The 21081-nt window shown below is 43.7% G+C and overlaps 1 protein-coding gene across 1 annotated transcript in view; it reads right to left on the reverse strand.

Annotated features, from left to right (window-relative positions):
• The window catches only part of SH2D4A (SH2 domain containing 4A), a 174252-nt gene extending 161640 nt beyond the window's left edge, over positions 1–12612 (reverse strand). The window contains exon 1 of the mRNA XM_077476200.1: positions 12455–12612. The gene's annotated coding sequence lies outside the window, so the exon portion shown is untranslated. The remainder of the gene's footprint in view (positions 1–12454) is intronic.
• Between the last annotated feature and the right edge of the window lie 8469 nt (positions 12613–21081).

Below are 21081 nucleotides of genomic sequence, written 5' to 3' on the forward strand. Positions count from 1 at the left end.
TTTAAATGGTGTTATTTCCGTTTAATGTCATTTTGTGCAGGGACTGTTCTAAACACGGGAAACACGTGGCACTTCACAGGCATACTACAGACACCCCCCAGGCACCATATTTAAAGGAATATTTCACTTTTTTTTTCACTTTAATCATCATTAAAATCAGTGCTCCCGCCAAAAAGGCCGTTTTTAAAACTTTTTTTTGCATTGACCCATGTCCCCTGAGGCAGGAGTCAGGTCCCCAAACCCTTTTTAGGACAGTATCTTGCATATTAGCCGTTAAAATTAGCACTTTCCATTTCGAACGTTCGAGTCCCATAGACTTCAATGGGGTTCTAATGTTCGTAACGAACGTGGGGTCCGTTCGAAAGTTCTGGTGCGAACCGAACCGGGGGGTGTTCGGCTCATCCCTAATTGTTGTGTGTCCCAGCACTAGGAGATAGCATGTGTTGGCCGAATAGATGCCACACTCTGCCCTGCTCACACTGGGAATTGGCGTATGTTCCGACGCCGCTAAAGGATAAACCGGAAGCGAAGACCCGGAAGTGACGTGACCGGGAGGCACATCAGAAACGTATATGCATGTAAATGAGGCACGCCACACCAGCCCATGAGGCCGTAAAAAAAATAAAATAAAATTAGATTTGTCTTTATTTACCATTTAGGACACAGCATAAGTCTTACCCCGATTCACATTTCACTTCTCCATTGACCTCAGAAACTAGCATCTCTGCTCTCATTTCTCATTCTTCATAGAAACAGTCTAGCAGGAGCACTGTGACGTTTTCACTTTTAGAAGAAAGTCTGTGCTGACGTACTGTATATTGAATAGTACAAAATAACCCAGCAGCTACATTCACAAAGGTTAAGATTCTGTAATCAAAAACCAAGTTAACAAAAGCAGCTTGTTCTAAAGTGGTTACATCATTTTCTCTGACCTTTTTGGAATCAAATAACTCCAGTTAAGTTCTAAAATGTGTCTGGCCTGCCCTGAATAACAATTAAGAGTTTAATAATGAAATGCTAGTGGAGTTGATTTACTAAAATTGGATTAGAGAGTAATGTACAGCCCATAGCAGCAACAGTCATATTTCAGTTGTCATTGTCTAGTGCTGAAAACAAACTTGTTAAAGACAATATGGACAAGTTCCTTTCTTCGAGTTCCTTTATGTATTAACAAATAAAATCAACCCCAGGTGGTATTTGGGTGGACAATGTTCTCTGACCTTTTGGCTACTCTAGTGAGGAATAATATCCTGAAAGGGTGTGTTATTTTGCACCTTTAAGAATTAGGACAAAGTCGGTGATTGGTTTATAGATCAGTATCAGATCTAAGTACCAAAGACAAAAAAGACAAAGTACAAAAAAAAAAAAAAAAAAAAAAATTGTGTTTAAGCATCAGTTACCGGTAATTAGTTGTCTAAGTTCAGAACCAAGCTTGAGGTTGACTTTAGTATATTTTGGGGTTTTTATCCTGGCCTTTTTCACAAACTCTTTCTTAACAAGATGAAACAATTTTGTGATATGAGAGAACAATTTTTGTTCAGCCTACTGAAGCAATACTGTGTACTAGTCACCCCACACTGGTCGTATACTGCCTACTTCCTATTCAATCGGAGCCACTAAGCGTCCTATTTGTCGCTTAGTGTCCCTGGCACTGGATGGGAGGAGACTTGGCAGGTAGCTCTTTCATCTTAAAAAGAAGCATCACCACATATTTTAAATATTTATTAAATGCACCAGGAAACCAAGTGCATGAAGCATTTTGTCCCATTTCAATGTGTCCTGTGGTTGCTGAGCAGCATGGTTCAAATTCCTACACATGCAGTACTGCTCTAACTCACCGTCTCCCTCACTCACAGTGGCATACCTCCCAACTTTGGAACTTCAGAATGAAGGACACTTACAGGAGGAAGACTGGCAGCTTACTACATGCATCACGTCAAAAGTGGGTGTGACCAAACTCTTAACAGTGGGAGGGGACTTAATGGGTACAGAGTTTAGGAGAGTTTCTGGAGTGCGTTATGTACAGGAAGGTGGGTTCTGGAGAGTGCTATGTACAAAGTACAGGGAGTATGTTATGCACAGGGTGCAGGGTTTTGTAGTGCATTATGTACAGAGTGCAGGAGAGTGCTAGGCAGTGTAGGGTTCTGGAGTGAGCTACATACAGAGTGCAGGGTTCTGGAGTGCGTTCATACAGAAAGGTGGATTCTGGAGTAAGTTATGCACAGGGTGCAGGGTTCATGAGAGCGTTAGGTACAGAGTCCATTCATCTATTCACATCTCACCTCTCCTCAGCTTTAACCCACACACAAATACCTCTCCTCTGCTCTCCCCTTCCCCAAAGCTCTACCATATTCCACATGATTACCGATATAAAAAGTACCTTTCTGTAGCTGGCTCTGTCACAGTTTCATTTTCTTTATCAGTGCACACTCTTCTCCTTTTTGGCTCCCAAACTCCCCTCACCAAGCAGGAAGGAGATAAGAATTATGGAGGGCAGGGAGGCTGCTATAGTGGGGGAGAGGTGTTATTTTTAACTGCAGAAGCTGTGCTGTGAGTATAGGGCTACCACATAGTTTCCCTATACGCCGGTTGCTTGAAAAAGGGGGTGGTGTGAGTAGTAGTCCCGCCCATACCGGACATCACAGCTTGAAGCTGACAGCTGCACAGAGCACACCCCGCAGGTTTTCTGGCCAAATCCTGGCTGTGCTTGATGTTAACATTTGCAGTAGAAGTTACAATATAATCAAGCGATGCGAGACAAAGCCCTTGTACAGCGAAACAGAAATATAAATGCGGGAAAGTCCCGTCCAATCCGGGACTGTTGGGAGGTATGCACAGTGTACATATAGATGCATCCCCATCCGGGACTACTGGCTTGATCGCAAGGAAGCTGCGCAGCATGGTCATTCAGCTCACCTAGCTCCTGCCACTGACGTTTACTCTACTAGCAAGGAGACAAATATTTAACAAGGGACAATTGATAGCAACTGTTTTTGCAGCAGGTGCACACTGGAGACATGCACCACCATTTAGAACAGCAGGGGTCAGGGTCAGGGTCAGGTCCATTCATATCACAACTACTAACTGTTCATTCACAATAGTAAACAAGTCAGATCACAGAGCCCTGTAATGCTATCTGCCGGCTAATAGGGTGAGACTTGGATGCAACTTTTGCTTTGACCAATGACAATGCACAACAGTTGCATGTAAACCATTCAGGTGTGACCTTCATGCAACTTTTGAGTGTTAACATTGAAGTCTATGGCCCTCAAGTCTCATGAAAGTTGGATCAAAGTAGCACATGAGCTACCTTGAAGTCGCTGCAACTTTAAGTCACATAGATATGAACAGTACTCATTGGAAAACATGGGGTTTGACACCCCATGTCGCACAAGAGCCTAAACGGGTTTTTAACACTGCTTTTCTCCAGTTAGGAAAAAGCAGTTCAGGAGCACCTAGTGTGCATGAGATCTAACATGCCTTTAAAATAAGGGCAGGGAACTGGGCCCTTGGGTTGGCCCAGAGGCAAATGGAGCTCTGAACTTAAGTTAAGAACTTAAGAAACTTAAGACTTAACTTAAGAAAAAGTTTCTAATGTTTTTTTTTGTATGCATAATTGAATTTATCTTAAAATGTAAAATAAAGTGAATTCATTGGCATTTTTTTTTTTTTATTATTATTAGCTGTGGTTATAGTAGGGAATAGTTTAAAACCTGACATTTTCCTTTACTTTCTGCCCATGGAAACAAAAAAAAAGTTAAACTAAATCAGAAGTTTTGCCTTTTGCATTTTGTCCTGGTGTGACAACTATAAAAGGTTGGGGCCCACACACAGCAATACAAACTCCATGGGGGTTCCAATAGTTCCCTGCTGTATTCAAAACAATTAAAATCTTTGGGGATGCATACATTTTAAATAGAATAAGTATTAATTATGAATATCTTCCTTACAGGAGTATATGCTCCACTTAGCTCAGTGAAAGTTTATTGCATACATTCACAGATACATATACCCAATTTCCTTTTCCTCCGACGATGCTCCATTCAACCACCGGAAGGGAAAGGAAAGCCGTGTAAGCTTTTAGAGGAACTCACCATTTGACAATGCTGATTGGCTCAGCACTACTTGGAGTGAGTCACATGATCCTTCATACCCGAGTGTACTGGATACTTCCTTTAGCCACTGGCAGACAGTAAATAAAGCAGCAGTGGAACGATGGAAAGGTACAGTATGTCTGCTTTTGGATTAGGAAGGGAGTGAAGCACACCTGTCACTTTGCAATGAATGGAGAATTTAATTGATTTAAGGATAAAAATACCCCAAGCTTATATTTGGATACCTTTATAGCCTCGTATTGCATGAAGTATCTCCTAAGCACTAAATTATGGAAGTACTCATAAAAAGGTGTATTAAAAATATATCTCGTAAATGGTACATTAAACAGAATTAAGAGGATTTTGTTACACCTAGTAATAAAGTGATATTTATGGATCAGATCAGCCAAACATGACCCCACCCAGGTGCTTACATAGCTCTTCCTAATGGCAGAAGCCTTCTCCCATGGTCTCTGTGCCGATAACCGCTCTGGCACTACCCACATCTGTACAGGCAGTATTGGAGAAGATTTCAACGCCGAAATTGCATAAGTTTGAAGAAACCCCCTGCCATCAGGAAAAGGTAAGTTAGCCCCTGTTTCAGATTAGAGAAGGTATGCCAGTTGCAGTTCTATATAACATGTCAGATATCATAATAATGTATTCATGGGGTTACAATAGGAGCTACACTGCACAATTCCATTGATACTTACATTACAATAAAATGGCCATACATGGGAATATACACTCACCGGCCACTTTTTTATGTACACCTGTTCAAATGCTTGCTAACACAAATTGCTAATCAGCCAATCACATGGCAGCAACTCAATGCATTTAGGTATCTAGACTTAGGCTGCTTTCACACTGGGGCGGTATTCAGGCGTTACAGCGCTAAAAATAGTGTAGCGCCTGAAAAAAACCGGCCCCTTTCACTCCAGTGTGAAAGCCGGAGGGCTTTCACACTGGAGCGATGCGCTGGCAGGACGGTGAAAAAAGTCCTGCTAGCCGCATCTTTGGAGCGGTGAAGGAGCGGTGTATTCACCGCTCCTAAACCGCTCCTACCCATTGAAATCAATGGGACACCGCGGCAATACCGTCGGCAAAGCGCCGCTGCAGCGGCGCTTTGCGGGCGGGTTTAACCCTTTTTCGGCCGATAGCGGGGGTTAAAAACACCCCGCTAGCGCGCGCAGACCGCCGCTAAAACGACGGTAAAGCACCGCTAAAAATAGCGGCACTTTACCGCCGATGCCGCTCCCGCCCCAGTGTGAAAGCAGCCTTAATGAAGACAACTTGCTGAAGTTTAAACCGAACATCGGAATGGGGAAGAAAGGGGATTTAAGCAACTTTGAATGTGGCATGGTTGTTGGTGCCAGACAGGCTGGTCTATTTCAAAAACTGCTGATATACTGGGATTTTCATGCATAACCATCTCTAGGGTTTACAGAGAATGGTCAGAAAAAGAGAAACTATCCAGTGAGCAGCAGTTGTTTGGACAAAAATGCATTGTTGATTTTAGAGGAAAATAGGCAGACTAGTTTGAGATGATAGAAAGGCAACAGTAAAAAAAACACTCATTACAACCAAGGTATGCAGAATACTATCTCTGAAAGTACACACACACACACAACACATTGAACCTTGAAGTAGATGGGCTACAGCAGCAGAAGACCACAGCGGGTGCTACTCCTGTCAGCTAAGAACAGGAAACTGAGGCTACAATTTGCACAGGCTCACCAAAATTGGACAATAGACAGACAATCAGAAAAATGTTGTCTGATCTGATGAGTCTCAATTTCAGCTGCAACATTCCGATGGTAGGGTCAGAATTTGGCAAAAAAACACCAACATGAAAGCCTACCTAATGCCCCGTACACACGATCACAAATTCCGCCAGCAAAAGTCAGATGAGAGCTTTTGGTTGGAAAATGCGATCGTGTGTGTGCTCCATCAGACTTTTGCTGGCGGAATTTTGGCCAAACCATCCAAGCTTATGCCTTGTGTGTACAAGGCATAAGTCGTGATGCTGACCAGGTCCATCCCTTGATGCCTACTTCCAGCAGGATAATGACCAATGGGGGTTATTTACGAAAGACAAGTCCACTTTGCACTACAAGTGCATTCACTGTAGATCTGAGGGGGGACATGTAAAAGGAAAATAAAAATCATTTTAGCTTGCACATGATTGGATGATAAAATCAGCAGAGCTTCCCCTCATATCTACATTGACTGCACTTCCAAGTGCTCTTGCAGTGCAAAGTGGATTTGCCTTTTGTAAATAACCCAAGTCACAAAGCTCAAATCATCTCACCACTGGTTTCTCGAACATGACAAGGAGTACTTGTACTGTACTTTTCTGTACTGAAATGACCTCCACAGTCACCAGATCTCAATCCAATAGAGCAGTGGTTCTCAATCCTGTCCTCAAGTACCCCCGACAGGCCATGTTTGCAGGTTTTCGTTTATCTTGCACAGGTGCTTTAAATCAGCGTCAATGGCTTGGTATTATGGACAGCTATTTTATCAAAGAGAAATTCACAAAACATGGCCTGTTGGGAGATACTTGAGGACAGGGTTGAGAGCCAATGTAATAGAGCAACCTGTGGGATGTGATGGAACTGGAGATTTGCATTATGAATGTGCAGCCACTGCATGATGCTATCATGTCAATATGGACCATATTCTCAGTTTCCAACTTCTTGTTGAAACTATGCCACAAAAGAATTAAAGGGTTTGTAAAAAGGTAAATGTTTTTTCACCTTAATGCATAGAATGCATTAAGGTGAAAAAACATCTCAGTGCCGGCACCCCCAGTCCCCCCGTTTTACTTACCTGACCCCTCGAAAATCCCGCGCTCGCCCCCGCCGTCCTCTTCGCTGCTCAGCCTGGCCGCTGATTGGCTGGAGTGGATGGATTGAAAACAGTGCAGCCATTGGCTCGTGCTGCTGTCAATCACATCCAATGACGCAGCGCGCCAGGGGGGCGGGGCCCTGTGATACAGTGAGCGGCTATAGCCGCCGGCTGTATAACGGGAGGACGCTGCAGGTGCTTCTCACCATGCGAGGGAGCTCGCATGAACGTGAGAAGCACCTGCGGGAGGAAGCAGAGACAGCCGCCGAGGGACCCCAGAAGAGCAGGTTCGGGGCCACTCGGTGCAAAACGAGCTGCACAGCGGAGGTAAGTATAACATGTTTGTTATTTTTAAAAAATTAAAAATTTTACTTTACAATCCCTTTAAAGCGGAGGTCCACCCTAAAGTGGACCTTCCGCTCATCGGACCCCCCCCCCCTCCGGCGCCACAATTGGCACCTTTCAGGTGGGAGGGGGGTGCAGATACCTGTACAGTACAGGTATCTGTACCCACTTCCGGGATAGCTCTCTGCGGAAAGGGGCGTATATTACGCCCCTTTCCGCAAGTGCCCGCCCCTTCCCGCAAGTGCCCCGCTGCCTGCTGGGAAAACACACAGATCCCAGAGGCAGCGGGGACCGTCCTCATTGCGCAGCGCGGCTCGCGCATGTGCAGTAGGGAACCGGGAAATGAAGCCGAAAGGCTCCATTTCCTGATTCCCATACCCAAGATGGCGGCGGCAGCACCCGAGATACGATCTACAGATCGGCTTCTGGTGCCGACATCGCGGGCACGCTGGACAGGTAAGTGTCTCTATATTTAAAGTCAGCAGCTGCAGTATTTGTAGCTGCTGGCTTTTAAAAAAAAAAAAAACGCGGAGTCCCGGTGGACTCCCGCTTTATGGCAGTTCTGAAGGCAAAATGAGGCCCAATCTGGTACTAGCCAGGTGTGCCTAATAAAGTAACTGGTGAGTGTATCTCCCCGATAATGACAATCAGGGAGATAAATACCTAACTTTGGCACCTACACCCACCTAATTTCATGTCCATCAATCACGTATAGACGGTCTCAATCTCTCCGTGACAGACTGGTTCGTAGCCATTATGCCCCGGCAGTCAAAACAAAGATCAAAGAAACTGGCAATAAACCCTGTCATAGGTGCAATTTTTGTCGCTTTCTTTTTGCATCTAGGCACATTTTATTACCTAATGGCCAAACATATAGACCCAAATTCTTGGCAACTTGTCAGTCTATTGGAAAAGTCTATATAATGATATGTGACTGTGGGGCTTACTATGTAGGGAAGACTAAGCTCCCCTTTTTTTACCGCATCAGGGATCATGTATCCCTGGTGCGAGCTAAAAAAAAATGGAGACACCCATAAGCAGACATATGGGCCTCTTTCACGCTTTTGATGAGACCTGTATGCATTTTTTTGCTTTAGAATCAAATCCTCCCGGTGAGAGAGGTGGGAACTATGATCGTATACTCTTACAGAAAGAGGCATGATGGGTTTATATTTTGAAAGCTACATGTGCCCCTGGTTTAAATGATTCAATGAGTTATAAACCTTTTCTCTGATGGTTCTATTATTCTATTTTTCTTTTTTCCCCTTATCTGTTTGTTCATCTTTATATTTTTTTATTTTTTTTAGTACATTATTCTTTGTTCAATAAATGTGCGCTCTCTTATTCTTTATATACTATATTTTAGAGTGGTCGAGTGATTGAGGGGCTGAAATATCCACAATACCTGCAAAACCTGTTGTGCTTATGTTTATATTAATCTGATTTTTTTCTGAATCCATTTTGAAGAGCCTCCCAAAAATGTAGAGAAAAATTTTTTTTTTTTCTTTTTTTTCCTTCTATGCGCTACCTATTATCATCATGGGGCACCTCTGGACCTAGCTGGCACGGGCGCATGGGGCTTTAATACGATTTTAGCATTATCAATCAATTTGTGCGCATTTGTATTTATGTAAGTCCCTTCCTTTTCCCTGCATTCGATTGGCATATTACGCCATATAATTAAGATTCTTTCCCCTTCACCTCGGAGCGATGAATATGCTCTTTGGTGAAGGCAGACTTAATCCTCTTTGGATGCGTTTTGGGTTGAGGCTTGCTTTCAGGCTGGCATCTCACTTATTCCATCTCCCTTGCTAGGTTTTCCCTGCTAGGTTGATGTAGTGTCATTCCCGGCCTGTCCCCTCCCCTCTTTTTTCCATTGCAGCCCACTCACAGTACAATGTGGGCTTTCCATTAGTTAATATGGCTTTTTCTCTTTGGTGATGCTGTGTTATCCAACGCAGGCGCAGGAGCGGTATTTCTGGACTCTCCTCTTTGCCATCACTGTGGATGGCCAGAGGACTTTCCAAAATGGCCGCCGTGCGCGGGTGACGATGGTCTACATCACTATGCACATAACGCTCCTCGGTCTCTTCCGAGATCGAATATCTGGGCACTTCTGCCCGCCATTTGGCAGCAATCCCAGACGCCGCTGTGATGGGGCAGACACTTTATAAGGCAGTGCCTCTCTGCCTTTCACTCTCCCTGTGGAGGACGGTCTGTATAGATTGTCCATGGACCTGCAAAGTAAGGTAGGCAGTTGACCGTCTCCGTTGTAAACAGCTTGGTTAATTATTTTAGTGGATTTATTATTAAGACATACCTGAGCTAACATTTGTCTTTGCTTTTGGTTTGCCTTTTGTTTTTTCCTTTTTTTTTATCTCTATTAGATCAAACTTGTCTTGTGCACTTTGAAGTGAATTCCACTCTGGGTCTGAGTGGCTGGGGGTTATATATCTCCCTATGGAGCCACAGATTGGCTATTGTCGCCTCCCCTTTTTGGTTTATTCATTCAATTGATTCTATCAGGTAATCCTCTCAGATCATTTATTTAACATATATTCTGTGAAATCGCTATATTTGCGATTTTTAACAGGAATACTATTCCTTATAGATCACAGTCTTTTTTGATTCTGTCTATTACTGAATTTAGACTGATACTCTGAAGAGTCTCTCTCCAAGGAATAAAGGCCCGGACGCTCCCCATTTATTTATCACTGAGGCTTCTCATTTGGCTGCTATCTTATTCTGTTATTTTTGATCAAATTATTTTGTGAATTCATAGCAGGTGAGTGTTGGATCTTCCAGCCCTTTGATCTTGAACAACCTAGATGCCCTAGTCATTGTATATTTTTTGTTTTTTTTGTAGTAATTATATCTAACTTTGGAAACCATGATTGCAACATTATACATGCACCTTATATCTAATAATCTTTTTTATGTGTCTATCCATACAGTATTATATATGTCATTGATATTTAAAGCTCCTGAAGAAACTCGTCTATGAGTGAAGCATGTTGAGCATCATATCATACTGACCGAGCTCTAAAATGACCTCAGAGACAACCAGACAGTCTTAAGTGATGCCTGAGACTGAGAACCCTGCTGGTATTTATTGGGCTGTTCATTGCCCCCTACAGAGTGATACACAGCATATTATTCAATTAAAGTAATCTAATGTGGTAAAGTTTTACTTACAAAGAATACACAATCACAACCATTTAAAAAAAAAAAAAAAAAACTAAATGCTTGCACATGATTGGATGATAGAAGTCAGCAGAGCTTCACCCCATTCACTTAGCTCTATGGAAAAATTCCCTTGCAAAGGGTAATTTTCCTTGCAGAGTGAACAGTCTATCTGCCTTTAGTGAAGCAACCCCAATGGTGTTAATGAAGAGAATATAGAATGACATACAAAAATCAATATTTTTTTTTTTCTTTTGAATGTCAGCAAGCTGCACCTTTCATTTTATTGGTAGTTACACCCACTGCAATCTGTTCCCTTTATCTAATTGAAAACATATTCAGTACTGGCAAAGTTTCACTGCTAGTATTTATGAAGAATGGGTGAGGCAGAGTGCTTTAGCACAGCAATGAATTGGACAGTTGAATACGAGAACTGGACCATCAGTGGCTTATATGCAGCCCTAAATCCCTCTGTGCAGCAGCTTCCAAGGACATCATATCCCCACATTGAAAGTACACTTTGAAAACCCTGCAGAGGAAATTTGCTTGATCCCCTCCCCCATCAACACAGACTCCCGCCAAGCAATTGTGTTCTCCAGGTGGGGGCTGTCCCCGCTGGGAGAAGACAGTTATTATTGCTAGCGGCTATACAAGCTGCTAGCGATAATTGTATGTAAAAAAAAATCAGAAGTAAAATTTCGCCCGGACGATCTGCCGATTTTCGGATCGTTAGTATGGTGCTTGCAACAGTCAATTACGATTTTTCATCCGACAAAATCTGGATGTGTAGACTATAAGAATTTTTGTTGCATGTGAACTCAAACATCCAATTTTTCATTTAATTAGTACGGTTTTCACCCCAAAAAAATAAAAATAAGAGCAATCATGTTCAGAAAGGAAAGAATACATATAAAAACAATACAATGACGTCACTTCCAAAGTTATATTCTATCGTACGAGAATTTTCGCATGGTAAGTAACCTCTTCACTTTCAACATGAGACTAGCATGCAACAAAAAACAGATGGTTGTGCAAAAATCTGATCGTGTGTACAAGGATTTACTCACACATTGTTATCTGTAGGGATTAGCTCAGGCGTGTTCACATGGAACACGTGCAGAGCCCGCCAGGAAGTCAGCGCATCGCTGCGCTAATCACAGGCAGTGAGACATTTCCCCGATGCGCGGCTGCAGAGATCGGGCAAAGTCTCACTGCCTGTGATTAGCGCAGTGCTGCGCCAACTTCCTGGCGGGCTCTGCACGTGTTCCATGCGAACACGCCTGAGCTCAACCCTAGTTATCTGCTACCTGAAAGCCCCCATACACTTTTTTTTTTTTTTTTTTTGTAAGCGTTTTTCTACTCATTTCCCTATGCCAAAATAACACGCAAAATCCCATTCACTGTTTCTGTTCACACTTTTATGCTAAGTTGTGCTATGTTCTACACCCTACGCACAAAAAGTTCATGAACTTTTTTTAATAACATATTTAGGTGTTTTAGGTCTTATGGGTCCCAGAGACCTCAATGGGAGCTCTTGTAGATGCCGGATTCATGCCGGTTTGCTTGTGTTTTTCAATCTGAAGAACTCCTGTCCTCAGAACTGCCCAGCCCAGGTAACATGTAAAAAAAAAATAGTACCAATTGTATAAAAGAAGAACAGCAATGTAAAATGATTCAGTTTGCTACAATCTTGCACCCTACTATTTGGATACACACTGATACCATGTTTATTAAACATTGTACACTCTTTTCCCACCAGATTGATAAACTAGTTTTTTTTCCAACCACAAGTCAAACAGCTGGCCATGCATAGTCCTCAATTTATTGCTTAAGCCTTATACTATTCATCTGGTTTGTGATTCCTAATCACCCACGAAAACAAAACCAAGGACATGAGCCTGTACAAGTTAAAAAAAAAAAAAGTAATAGAATTTGATCAAAGTACAAGAAGGATGACAGAAAGCAAAAGAAAGTTCACTTACCCCAAACTGCACAACTTTGTTCCAGCCAGATCTACGAGTGTAACAATTCAAAGTGAAGGAAGTACACACAAATCCTGTCATTAGAGTTGTTGGGCTGGACAAAACATTTCACATGCATACTTCCACTCCAGAGGACTGCCTTCTACTGAGTAACAATTCCAAGTGTTAGGAGTTCACTGATCAGAAGCACCATCTGCTGAATGATTGTGGTATTACATTGTCCAGAAAAGTAAAGGGATAGCTGTGTAAGCAGATACCAATAGAATTTAAAACTTTATCGTAGTTTTCAGAATGGATGCACCGCGCAAATTCGCTGCAAATTCACAAACCCGTCCATGCGAACTGATTGTGGAGCGTATGTTAAGTTAACAACTAGGGATGAGTTCCGGCGTGTTTGCACACTCCACGTGCAGAGCCCGCCAGGAATTCGGCGCAGCGCTGCGCTAATCACAGGCATTGAGACATTTCCTGATCTCTGCAGCCACGCATCGGGGCAATGTCTCACTGTGATTAGCGCAGCGCTGTCCCGACTTCCTGGCAGGCTCTGCACGTTGAGTGTGCGAATACGCCGGAGCTCATCCTTATTAAGGACACCAATAGGTGCCACCTCATCCCTTTCTGTGGCTGATTAAGGTGGTAATTAAACTCACTTGGTGCCTAATCTGCATTAAATTAGCCTCTGAACCTGTGTAATTTAAAGGTGTTCTGGTTGAAAGGGATGAGGTGGGAACTCTAACAACACCCCACAATCCGTTTGCAAAACGCAGTACGTTTTGCAGAAACAGATCGCATAGGTGGGAATCCATGCGATCCGATTCTGGTGCGGACCAAAAAAAAAAGGGTCCTGCACAAGTTTGGTCCGAATGCAGTTTGTATGGCTGAAATTTGCATTGCTCAGACATCGCATGTGATCTGCACTGCAATGTGGTGCAAATCACATGCAATATCTGGCATTGCAGCAGTGTAAACCGGCCCATAAAGTGAATAGGCATAAAATTACCATTGTCTTTCTTCTTGATTACAACAATCCAAAATTACCTGACTATTTGTATTTATGTAAATTGTATTCTTTGTTTTTCTATCATTTGTGATTATATCCAAAGACATGCTGGTAGGTTAATTAGCTTCTGTCTAAATGTGAGTTAGGGACCTTAGATTGTAAGCTCCTCGAGGGTAGTAACCAATGTGAATGTACAATGTATATGTAAAGCACTGCATAAATTGACAGCGCTAAATAAGTACCTTAAATAATTATAATAATAATATAAGTATAAGATTGTATTTTCCTATAGATGTTTATGGTCAACTCCTCCTGAAGAAGCAACACCTGTTGCGAAACATGTAAAGGATCACGTTTAGACCTACATCTTTTCTCCCCATATACGCGTGGGGTTTACCTGTTGCAATATGTATACAATAACCATTTTATATATTGTTGTAGCAAATGTCCTTTATTTTATTTTTTTGTCCCTTTTCAATAAATGAATACTTTTATACTTATTCCGTCTAAAGCCTTGGGTACCGAGATAGTCCACAACAATTTTTGTTGTCGTGGGGCAATTTTTGGAGTAGCCCCTGACGCACCCATTTTTCATCTTTCTTCCAGACACAATTACATCAAGTTATAAATTTTTTTTGCTTGTTGTTATTTTTCGAAGTCACTCAACCTAGATAATTATGCAGCGAGAAAAGTCACCATGAAGTCATAAATATTGATCTGCATTATGGTTTCAAGTTTTCTCATTCAGAAAGTATTAAAACAAATACAATTATTGCAGCCAAGTATGCATTGTTTTCAGGAGGGGAAAGCAATGCATCTACAAAAGTAAGTAGCCTTCCACTGGTTTTCAGGCATTTATCATTAAAGTGATTGTAAAGGTTTTTTTTTTTCTTTTTGTGCCCTTTTGAATTAAAACTGTGTTTGGCTATGGCCAAAAAATACATAATTTATATGCTGCAGCCTATCATTAGGAATACTGCTGCAGTTTTTGTTTTTGTTGATTCTGTCAGTAGGTTAACTGATTTACCTGATTTTAACCACTTCAGCCCCCTTCATGACTAGGGATGAGCTCAGGCGTGTTCGCATGGACCACGTGCAGAGCCTGCCAGGAAGTCGGTGCAGCGCTGCGCTAATCACAGGCAGTGAGACATTGCCGATCTCTGCAGCCGCACATCGGGGCAATGTCTCACTGCCTGTGATTAGTGCAGTGCTGCGCCGACTTCCTGGCGGGCTCTGCACGTGTTCCATGTGAACACGCCTGAGCTCATCCCTATTCATGACCAGGCCATTTTTTGCCATAGGGCACTGCGCCATTAAAACAACGATAAAGCACCGCTAAAATGAGCGATGCTTTTCCGCCAACGCGGCCGCAGCTGCAGTGTGAAAGCAGCCTTAAGAAATTCCAAACCGCTTCTCTTCGGAGAAGCCAGGATACTAAGCAACCCTATTAGTGGCTGATAAATTAGGAAGATAACAGACTGTAGGTGTTATGAACTAACAAGCTCTGCAGAGGCTTACGAAATGCTTTAGGAATGTCTATGTAACTGTTGATATATAAAATGCTGTAATTGACCATAAGCTTGCACTTGGCTCCTTGGCTTGAGCGGGAGTTGAGTGACTTTTGCTAGCAAAATAAATAGCTTGTTTTCCTGCAAGTCTACTGTCCGGAGTCCATTACTGGTTTCCCAGAATTTATAGCGCTTGTTTTCTGCTACAAAATCACTTCAGAATTGTCACCCTGTTGACACATAGGGGTTAATTTGATAAAATTGGAGAGTGCAAAATCTGGTGTAGCTGTGCAGGGAAGCCAATCAGTTTCTAACTTCAGCTTGTTCAATTGAGCTTTGACAAAAAAAACTTGAAGCTGATTGGTTTCTATGCAGAGCGGCACCTCCAGTTTTACTAAATCAACCTCTAAGACCCCCTTCACACTGAGGCAGTTTTCAGGCGTTTTAGCTCTAAATGAGGAATGATAATTAATAAAAATTTATTAAATCACGCTCTCTGTGAATAAATGCAATATACAAGTGTAAAAAATTATAAGTGCTTAAAATAGTGCAAAAAATTAATTGATAGACATTAACTTATCTTAAATAAATGTACAATGTCCCAAAATATGCACCAAGTGCAGCAAATTAATGTTATGTTAATGTTAATGTAATGAGTGGAACCTGTTCTGTTAAACCACTGTATGGTCTTGATCACCGCGCTGCAGGTCAGTTTCAGGGTCTTGGCAATCTTCTTATAGTCTAGGCCAGGGGCGGACTGACCAGTCGGTCACTCGGATGCCGCCCGAGGGCCCGCGGACATTAGGGGCCCGGACTCGGCATATGAGAGGCCACTTGCAGCGGCTGAATTACATGCCGCGATGCAGATGTTAACTGTGCGCTGATCCCCGCCGGCCCCTCCTTCCCCCCGTCCATCCCAGGCCAGGTGCTTGTACTTTATGCGTCGTGACATCATTTGGGATGGACGAGAAGAGTGGAGGGGCCAGCGGGGAGCAGCGCACCATTAGAAGTGTCTCAGGTTTAGCATCCGGTGACTCGTGAGTGAAGCCGGGACACCAGGGCCGCCACACGTGATGTGGGGGGTGTACAGACAGATGCATGGGCCCCGGGTCCCCCCATCCCACAGTGTCCTCCTGGCGGTGTGCATGTCCCCCTGTGCTGTGTAAATGTCCTGTGTGCATGTCCCCCTGTGTGCATGTCCTCCTGTGTGCATGTCCCCCTGTGCTGTGTGCACGTCCCCCTGTGTGCATGTGCTCCTGTGTGCATGTCCCCATGTGCTGTGTGCATGTCCCCCTGTGTGCATGTCCTCCTGTGTGCATGTCCCCCTGTGCTGTGTGCATGTCCTCCTGTGTGCATGTCCCCCTGTGCTGTGTGCATGTCCCCCTGTGTGCATGTCCTCCTGTGTGCATGTCCCCCTGGGTGCATGTCCTCCTGTGTGCATGTCCCCCTGTGTGCATGTCCCCCTGTGCTGTGTGCATGTCCCCCTGTGTGCATGTCCCCCTGTGCTGTGTGCATGTCCCCCTGTGTGCATGTCCCCCTGTGCTGTGTGCATGTCCCCCTGTGTGCATGTCCCCCTGTGCTGTGTGCATGTCCCCCTGTGTTGTGTGCATGTCCTCCTGTGTGCATGTTCCCCTGTGCTGTGTGCATGTCCCCCTGTGTGCATGTCCCCCTGTGCTGTGTAAGTGTCCTGTGTGCATGTCCTCCTGTGCTGTGTGCATGTCCCCCTGTGTGCATGTCCCCCTGTGTGCGTGTCCCCCTGTGTGCATGTCCCCCTGTGCTGTGTAAGTGTCCTGTGTGCATGTCCTCCTGTGCTGTGTGCATGTCCCCCTGTGCTGTGTGCGTGTCCCTCCTGTGTGCGTGTCCCCCTGTGTGCATGTCTCCCTGTGCTGTGTAAGTGTCCTGTGTGCATCTCCTCCTGTGCTGTGTGCATGTCCCCCTGTGCTGTGTGCATGTCCCCCTGTGCTGTGTACGTGTCCCCCTGTGTGCGTGTCCCCCTGTGTGCGTGTCCCCCTGTGTGCGTGTCCCTCCTGTGTGCGTGTCCCTCCTGTGTGCGTGTCCCTCCTGTGTGCGTGTCCCTCCTGTGTGCGTGTCCCTCCTGTGTGCGTGTCCCCCTGTGTGCATGTCCCCCTGTGCTGTGTGTGTCCCCCTGTGTGCATGTCCCCCTGTGCTGTGTGTGTCCTCCTGTGTGCATGTCCCCCTGTGTTGTGTGAGTGTGCCCATGTGTGCATGTCCCCCGTGTGCATGTCCCCCTGTGCTGTGTGCGTGTCCCCCTGTGTGCATGTGTCCCTCCTGTGTGCATGTGTCCCTCCTGTGTGCACGTCCCCCTGTGTGCACGTCCCCCTGTGTGCACGTCGCCCTGTGTGCATGTCCCCCTGTTCTGTGTGCATGTCCTCCTGTGTGCATGTCCCCCTGTGCTGTATGCATGTCCCCCTGTGTGCATGTCCCCCTGTATGCATGTCCCCCTGTGCTGTGTAAGTGTCCTGTGTGCATGTCCTCCTGTGTGCATGTCCTCCTGTGCTGTGTGCATGTCCCCCTGTGTGCATGTCCCCCTGTGTGCGTGTACCCCTGTGTGCATGTTCCCCTGTGCTGTGTGAGTGTCCTGTGTGCATGTCCTCCTGTGTGCATGTCCTCCTGTGCTGTGTGCATGTCCCCCTGTGCTGTGTGCATGTCCCCCTGTGTGTGTGTCCCTCCTGTGTGCGTGTCCTTCCTGTGTGCGTGTCCCCCTGTGTGCATGTCCCCCTGTGTGCATGTCCCCCTGTGCTGTGTGAGTGTCCCCCGTGTACGTGTCCCCCTGTGCTGTGTGTGTGTCCCTGTGTGCATGTGTCCCTCCTGTGTGCGTGTCTCCCTGTGTGCATGTCCTCCTGTGCTCTGTGAGTGTCCCCCTGTGTGCGTATCCCCCGTGTGCATGTCCTCCTGTGCTGTGTGCATGTGTCCCCCTGTGTGCATGTGTTCCCCTGTGTGCGTGTCCCATGACAACCCTTCCCAACTTAATGCTCATATTAAAAATGTATGGTGAAGTTTCAAATTTCAAGATAAATCCCTCAAAATCAGAAATTTTAAATATAAATGTTGCTCCAAAGGAAGAAGGTAGGCTTATACAGGTTTTCCCATTCATCTGGAGGAACAAGGAAATTAAGTATCTGGGGGTTAAAATAACATCTACATACGAATGATGTACCAACATAATTTTATTCCATTAATGAACGACATAAAAACCGAGTTAAACATTATTGCCTCCAGACAAAGATCATGGATCAACAGGATAAACTGTCTGAAGATGATAATACTACCTAAAATATTATATAAAATATAAATGATTCCAATCCCGATCCCTGAATTATATTTAAAAAAATTAAATCTGTTATTCTGTAGGTTTATTTGGAAGCATAGAAAACCACAAAAAAGTCTGGGAACTCTGTCAAGAGATAAGACGCAAGGGGGTTTGGGGGTGCCCGATATTAGATCTTACTTTCACTCAATTTTATTGGCACGTGTGGTGGAATGGGTAAAAAATAATAAAGAAAAAAGATGGGTTAAGTTAGAAAATGGGATTAGTAAAGCCTCCCTGGGTAAAATTATATGGATTCCACCACTTTTTCCGAGAATTAGATGGACACATCCACGCGATCACTCGGATAGCAATCACAATATGGGATAGGGTCCACAAAAAACTAAATTGGGATTATAACTCCCCACTGATACCATTATGTGACACGGACTACTTCGCACCGGGAAAGAATGTTCCCAGGGAGGGTGATTTAGGAATAAGGATGCACAATTAAAAGACATCATAAGTAATGGTAAAATAGGCACTTTTCAGGAGCTTAGGAGTAAACAAGAGGTGTTAGATATAAATTGGTGGAGGTATGCACAGCTGAAACACTTTGTGGAATCTCTCCCCTATCCGATCAGGTCGGCAGACAGCCTGCGTCCATCTGAGCGGCTGTGTGTGGCGACGGACGGAAGAAGAGGGATTTCGAAGATATATAAAATCCTGATGCTATTTAAAATATCGGAGCCATCCCCATATATAAAAAAATGGGATGAAGAGATTGGGACAGGCAGCACAGAGGCAGAAGTGCATAAAATACTAAGGATGCCGCATGCAATTTCACCAGATTGTAGTGTTTTGGAAATGAATTATAAATGTATGGCTCGGTGGTAGTTAACCTCAGACAAAGCACACCACTTTCAAAGAGAGGCTTCTAATTTATGTTGGCGAGGAAATTACGGGCTTAAAAATATCAGAAGAGCCAATGGCATGTTTGTTACACGGAGTTACGTTGCCTATTAAACAATACAACCTTGCTTTTTAAATGCAGCAAAGAGTTTAATTCCTCAGATATGTAAAAACCCAAAAAGTCCCTCTTTGAAAAGTTGGTTCTGCAACATAAATAATATTTACAACTTAGAGTATTTAAAGTTCAGTGGAGAAATAGGTGAAGTGGGGTTTGTAACAAGATGGAAAGTTTGGGAAAAATATAAGCAATCAGTGAGATATGTCGAAAGGATGGCAGATGCATAACATGATCCAGGGCCGAAAGGGTAGGATTTTTGATATTGGGCGAGACCGAGGGCGGGGAGCGGGTGGGGAGATGGGCTAGACGGGATATTATTTAGTAACTTTGTATACGGTGAAATGTTTATTCTGCTGCTCAAGGGGCAAAAAAAAGAGAGAAAATACCGCACTCAAGAGATATATTTTTGCTACGATGATGTTGAATCGGGTTGAGACTAAGATGAATGTAAGAGTTGAATTAAGTCTCCCAAAAGGAATCACTGAGGTGGCAAAAAAATATAAAAATTGTTGCCTCCTGTTTTTGTGTTGTTTTTGGACATCTTTTTGTAACACTTTAAAGCAGAGGCTCAGATTGATGCTACTTTGAAATCTCGCTATTTCCTTTTAGAACTAATGCAATTTCAAAGTAGTAAGGAACACTGCCATTGCCTAAAATAGGCTGTGACTTGTGATGCGATTTGACCTTTCAAATTTTATGTAAAATCATAATAACGATTCTGTTCGCTGTTATGTAGGATGCAGCAGCACATCACCACATGGTTGATTTTATACTCTGCCAAATTTATGGCAGTTAAAAACAGCCTAAATCGACTTGAAAGGATTGTAAAGGCATTTTCCACAACCCTTCTGGCACGGGAGAGCCGATTATTGAAAATGCGTTGTTCTGGGGTGAGGTTCCTCATTGGAAAGGGCTTTAGAAGATGTTCCCCCAAAGCAAAGGCCTCATCTGCCACAAACACAAAATTTAGTCCCTTAACATTGTCATGAGCATGTGGCAAACGTAAGGTCCCATTCTGTAGCCGATCATAGAATTTGGTATGCATCATGACACTTCCATCATGGTGGCGGCCATTCATACCAACATCCACGTACAGGAACTCATAGTTTGCTGAAACAACAGCAAGCAGAACTATGCTGCAAAAGCCTTTATAATTAAAAAAATAGGATCCCGAGTTGTGTGGTGGGACAATCCTCACATGCATCCCATTAATGGCACCCCCACAGTTGGGGAAATTCCACACATTGGCAAACTGGACCACCACATCCTGCCATTGCTGGGTGTTTGAAGGAAACTGTGGAGTCAAACAAAAAATTAACTTAATATTTAAAAACATAAAATTGAAAACATATTTGACACAAACATTGTTGGACAACATAAATGTATAACATTTAAATGGGCATTTACAAATAAAAAGGTAAGTTATAATTATATGCTCCCTCACCCCCTCTGGTGGCACATTCTAGAAATGTTAGGGGGGAGTTGAATGGGTAGATTTTTTGGACAGGTAAACCTCTACGCTTGCATGAGAGCTAAATGCATTAAAAATTAAGGTTAATTTGGCAGCCCCTCCATCTTTACATGATTGGCAGCCCAGTGGACAGATAAGAAGGGGCATAATCCAAAAATAAGAATACACACTATCCAAATCTATACACATTTTTTCTTTCAAAATATTTTATTGTTTTGTAATAGAAGACATTGTACAATTAACATTGTACGTCGTACAGCGATGTTTGCAGATACATGGATTTTCAATTAAAGAGTTAAACGCGCGTTTACAAACTTTCAACATAGAACAAATATCACAGCCAGCATTGA

This window comes from Lithobates pipiens, unplaced genomic scaffold (assembly GCF_037356315.1).
Source record: "Lithobates pipiens isolate NorthernLeopardFrog02 unplaced genomic scaffold, aLitPip1_a1.2 Scaffold_13, whole genome shotgun sequence".
Lineage (NCBI taxonomy): Eukaryota > Metazoa > Chordata > Amphibia > Anura > Ranidae > Lithobates > Lithobates pipiens.